The sequence below is a fragment of the Octodon degus genome, unplaced genomic scaffold (genome assembly GCF_000260255.1).
Source record: "Octodon degus isolate 3935 unplaced genomic scaffold, OctDeg1.0 scaffold00371, whole genome shotgun sequence".
NCBI lineage: Eukaryota > Metazoa > Chordata > Mammalia > Rodentia > Octodontidae > Octodon > Octodon degus.
The window spans coordinates 312,723-318,671 of NW_004524947.1; the positions used below are offsets into that span (position 1 = coordinate 312,723).

The 5,949-nt window shown below is 34.0% G+C and overlaps 1 pseudogene; it reads left to right on the forward strand.

The window, feature by feature from the left end:
* The first annotated feature begins 1,205 nt into the window (after positions 1-1,205).
* Positions 1,206-2,088, forward strand: LOC101571610 (annotated as a pseudogene).
* The last annotated feature ends 3,861 nt before the right edge of the window (positions 2,089-5,949 follow it).

Genomic DNA, 5,949 nt, shown 5'->3' on the forward strand with positions numbered 1-5,949 from the left:
TATTAATTTTTGTAATTTTCTTACCTGTTTTGAAACTGTCTCATTGTTATTCTTTCTCATTACAATTATTATTTTTAAATGAACTATCTTAAAAGAGAAACCACTTACAAAAAATTGATAAAAACTTTCTTCTTGGGCCAAGGAGATGGCTCAGTAGAATAAGTATTTGCCTGGCAAGTGCAAGGTCCTGAGTTCAATCTCCCCCCTGCCAAAAAAAAAGAAAAAATAAAAAATATTAAAAATATTCATAAAGGGCAAAACCAGATTCCTGAATCCATTCCTCAAAATATATAAAACTATACTAAAACTCAAGAGAATGAAGCTGGGTCATTTGTAATTTTATAGTCATCAGATAGACAAAACTTTAAAAGATTAAAACCAAATGTTTGAAAGGAGACCCTGTAGACCTTGTACAAAATACATAAAAAAATTGTGACTATTAGAGAAAATATAACTCTTCTTTATCATTATGAGACTATGAATTATTATTGGATTATTTGGTTATATTTAATAACATAAAATATAATAACTAATAAATTGCCCAGTATATTTCTAGTACAATGACATAGGGGAAGATGTTTTGACTAAATCACTAACTAAAATATTTTCAATAGGAGAATCAAAAAATTGTTGTATGCATAGAATATGGACTACCAATTAAAATGAGTCAATAGTTGTTTGAAGGATGAGGGTCTCACTACATTGCCCAAAATGGTCTCAAACTTCTAGACTCACAAAATCCTCCCATTTTACTTTCAAGAGTAGTTGAGAAAACACATGTGCACCCTTATGCCGATTTCATATACGTAACTTTTTAAAAAAATCATCGAATAGATGACATCAAAAGAACATGCATAGTGTAAAAAAGTTGTAAAACCAAAATGCAACATTTTTATCATTGATAAATTAATATATAATAAGACAAAAAATGAAAGAAAGGATATAAATCAACTTCAAGATTATGATAATTTCTTAGAGGAAGCCAATGTAATAGATTGGGAATTTCAGTCAATTTCCTCAGTGAAATGCCATTTTTAATTCAACCTTAAGTTAAAAGAACATGTTACTAATATATCATAGAGCTTAATAATTGAATAGAAGACAATATGTCTTGGTGCAGCCATGGTTCTATAATCTCTCCCTATAGCTTGTCTGTTTCAGGTAGTTGCTGTGCTCTGGGTTGCCTGGCCCAGAGCAGCAGGGACATGGAAGAGTCTGATTCTGAAGACTCCTCCAATTGGAGGAGGACAAAGACTATGTGCCATCTGGTGGAGAGTATAGTGAAGATGATATAAATGAATTAGTGAAGGGAGATTAAGTCAATGATGAAGAACAGACCCAGAAAACCAAAGGGAAAAAAAGGCTCAAAGGATTCCAGTTGGCCAGGAAGAGAAAACAAAGTGGCTTCTCTTTAGAAGAGGAGGAGGATGCCAAGGTGGAATCTAGAAGAAGCAGCAGTGAGGAGGATGAGGTAGACAAGCAAGACAGAGGCACTGGGCCCGTGGACGTGAGCAGAAAGGAGGATGAGCTCTGGGCCAGCTTCCTCATTGGTGTGGGACCAAAATCCAAAGTGCCCCCAAGTACACAGGTGAAGATTGGAGAACACGTTGAAGAAACAAGTTCAGGTAAATTTTTGGTCAAATGAGAAGAGCTAGAGAAACCAAAAGAAGCAGAAAGAGTTAAAATTACCAAGGTGTTTGATTTTGCTGATGAAGAAGTAAGAGTGACTAGGGAAGTGGATGTTATATATAAAAGAAGACAAATCTTTCTTCAAGCAAAATGAGAAAGAAAATCCACAGGCCAGTGTTCCCTTGGCTACACCATCCCTCTCTTCTGGGGTGGGGTTGAAAAGGTCAAGTGGTATGAGCAGCATTGTGGGAAAAATTAGAGCCAAAAAGCAGAAAATGAGCACCCTTGAGAAGTCCAAAGTGGACTGGGAGAGCTACAAGGAGGAAGAAAGGATTGATGAAGAACTAGCTATCCATAGTCTAGGAAAAGAACATTGAACAGAAAGCTTTTCTAGCATGTGTGGACCACAGGCAGTTTGAAATCAAGTGAGATCTCAGCCTGAGCAAAATGAAACCTTAATGTTGAGAGGAGAATCATTAACATCTCAATCCTGTTGACAATGTGAGCTTTTTTTGCATCTGTGAAACCCTTCCAATGTCCTGCTCCACTATTGCCCAGCAAAGACTTATCTTTATCAAGTTTTGTTTGTGTATCTTAATCTCACGTGGTTTTACTCACTTTATTTTTAAAAGTTTGTCCTTAAAAAATTAAATAATGTTAGTCTTCAGCAAAAAAGCAATCTGTTATATTGCTCCCTTTATTTTATTATACACTTACAATGCATTTGTTTTAAGATTAAAGTAAAATGGCCAGAAAGAAATGTAGAAAATGTTGCTATGTCTCTGAGAGGTGGAATACGCTGTCTTCCACTTCTACTTCTAAGTGCCATGTGTAAGTCACCACAGACTCCTGTGTGTTTTAAAATTATTTAAATATATGCATTGGTACATTCTGAGTATACATAATGATGCATATTCATTATGGGACTGTGTACCTGTACACAATATAAGTTAGTTATTTTTCCCCAAGCCCCTATCCTTCCTTTAATCCTTTTTCCACTCATTTGCAAATAGAAATTTTATTTTATTTTATTATTTTATTTTATTTTGTATTTTAGGGAAGGATCTACAGGGTGTTCAGGTCTAGATCAGACTCATAGTGATCCACCTATTTAGAGACACTCAAGAGCTGGGATAACATGGGTGTGCCAAGCCCAGTCTCAGTTGCTATCTCAGTGTGCCCTGAGGGTGGGGCCAGCATGGCAGGCTCAAGGATGGAACCCCAGGACCCCGTGCCTGCTTGCAGGTGCTCTAATCTGCTGAGATTTTTGGCCAGCCCTTGCAAATACAAATTTAAATGCTTAGTATTTTTCACACTGGTCCTAAAGTTTATGTTTGTCACTTGGAAAAACTAATTAAACACAAGCTGAAATTTTAAAATATTTTAAACAAATGAATGCAGAGATTACTGCTCAGTATTTAGTTTCTATTGTCTTTTCCTTATGTAATATACACTAATAATACATTAACTTTAAAAGAGTAACTTAAGCTCAAGGCAGAGACACAATATACATTACAGGTAATAGAAATGTCTGGAGAATATCTTACTTTTGCACCAATTAGTCAGGAGGAACACACTTATCTAAACCTACGTGTTGCACATTTCTTTTAATAGAGGCACCTGATGAATGCATTTCTGATGAAAACAAAATCCATAATCCTTATTCTTCACTATTTTCCCACAATAGACTTGGAGAATTACTTTGCAGTGTCTCTACTCTAAAGCTTTGGGTATATTTCAAAATTATTTCCCTATTGTGTAATATATTTTTAGTACTTTCTAAGATACTCACCTGTCATCTTTGACTTTAAATTCTCATAATTTTAAGGACAGTATTTCTTCCTTCTCTTTTCTGAGCTGCTGCAGATTTTAGCAGGCATACCCATGAAAATCTGTCTTTTAACTTCCATGACCTCATTTTTTTTAAATAAGCTACCCAATAATTTAAGTATATAATTTATTTTTTCATAATTGGATATTGCTCCAATTTGAAAATTTTAGAATGTTCTCTCTTTTTATATATTCCAGTCACATTTCTTTCAATCGCCAGAGTAAATCAATTTGTTTTCTATCCCCATAGTAACCTAGTTAATTGGTTTTTTCCACTGTTCCCTCACAATCACTCCAGTTCACACAAGAAGGACTGTAATGACTTGAGACCACCGAGTACTTTCGCTTATAGTTATATTGCCAATGGCTTCTAATCTCCTGAAAATAATTTATTTGCTAAAAAGAAAAAAAAAAAGAAAACCTTAGATCAACATCATCATAAATATTTTTAATAACTTGGGTTCTTTATTCTTTTTTTAATTTTAAAGACAATTTTAAAGCTAAATACAATATAAACAACACAGAATTTCAGAACAAGATGTTAAGAAATTAATAATTGTTGTTCTACTGCATATTGTAGCCTTCAAGCTGGTCATTCAAATGAGATATATAGGCATACAAAATTGATTAAAAAATTAAACATTAATTATTCCTTTCAGTACACCAATAAAAATAGTAGAATTAATTTAGCTATCTTGTGTGTATGCATATATATATACACACAAATTGTATATATATACATTATTATAAATGAAATTGTATTTATTTTATTATAATTTTTATATTTTTTCTTCTTTCCACCATTCCAGTTCTTTCCAGAAGTTTACTTTGCTTTTGCAATATCTATTGTTCCTTTTAGATTTTATTTACTATTTTGAATTCTTAGGGAGACAATGTCATGTTTACACATGTGGATCTAATTCATTTTACTTATGAGGAGGGTATCTAGGTGCATCCATTTACCTGTTAAAGTCTCAGGTTTATCTTTTTTATAGAAAAGTAACCTTTCATTGTTTAAAAATCCCACAGCTTTTTTTTATCCACTTCTCAGTTAATGTGTATTTGGGTTGTTTCCAAGGTTTATCTATGACAAGTTGTGCTACCATAAACATAGGTGCATATATATCATGGTGGTATGCTGTTTTCAATTCTAGGAAGACACCCACAAAGGTAATAGCTGGGTCCAATTCAACCTCTAATTCTAGTTTCTGAGGAATAGACAGACTGATTTCCATAGTGCTTGCACAGTCTACACTCTCACCAACTGAGTAGAAGGGTTCTTTTTTCTCCACAACTTTACTAGCCTTTGTTTTGCTTTTGTTTTTTCCAGTACTAGGGATTTAACTCAGGACCCTGCACTTGCCAGGCAAGTGCTTATTCTAATGAGCTATCCCCCTGGCCCAATATGTTATGTGTTTCAGTTGTAACTTTTCTTTGTTGTTGTATTTTAGGGAAGGGTCTACAGGGTGTTAAGGGTCTCACTGCACAGATTGTACTTGCATTGATCCTCTTGTTTACAGCCTACCAAGAACTGGGATTATAGGTGAGAACTACCACGCCTAGTCTCAATTGCTGTTTCAGCATGCCTGGGGTTGGGGCTGGCATGGCCGGCCTGGGGATCAAACTCCCAGCCCCTGAAGTGCTTGTAGGTGCTTTAATCTGCTGGGATATTTGATCCACCCATCCAGCCTATGTCGTTAATTGATTTTTTGATGATAGCCACTTTTTCTGAATTGAGATGAAATCTTAGTGTTGTTCTCATTTCAATTTCTTGAATGACAAATTATGTTGAACATTTTTTAACATGATTCTATGACATTCTTATTTTTTTTGCTTTAAGAAGTGTGCATTCATATCAGATGCAAATTCTTGATCAGGTTTTTGAATTTTTTTTTTAATTTTAAGGGCCAGATATCTTTTTTATTTCTTTATATGTTCTAGATTGATGTCTTCTATTTGAGGGAGAGTTGGCAAAATTTTTTCCCTATTTTTGATTTTCTTTCTTTGTTATGATTTATTTTTATGTGCAGCATTTTTTTTCAGTAAGATGAGATCCCTATTGTTGATGGTTTTAAGAGTTTCTAGTGTAGTTTGGGTTTTTTTGTCATGAACTCTCTACCTCCCTGTATGTGTTAAAAATATATACCAACTTTCTTTTCCAGGAGCTTAAGTGTTTCTCTGTGAATATTTAGAAGTTTGATATATTTGACTTTAGATTAGTGCATGTTGAAACACATGGGTGCAGTTTTAAAGTAAATCATGTGGAAAGGCAGTTTGTTCCAGCACCATTTATTTGACAGGATGTCTTACCTCCAGAGAAAATCTTGCACTTTTTTTTCACAAATAAGGTGGCTGAAGTGTGTATGTAGTTGTGTGTGCATCTTCTAATATGTTCCAGTGATTTTCAGGTCTCTTATTTTTTTTGACAACACCATGCTGATTTTATTAATATTTTTGTATCTTTAAAATTTTACTTACTTTACTTTCAGG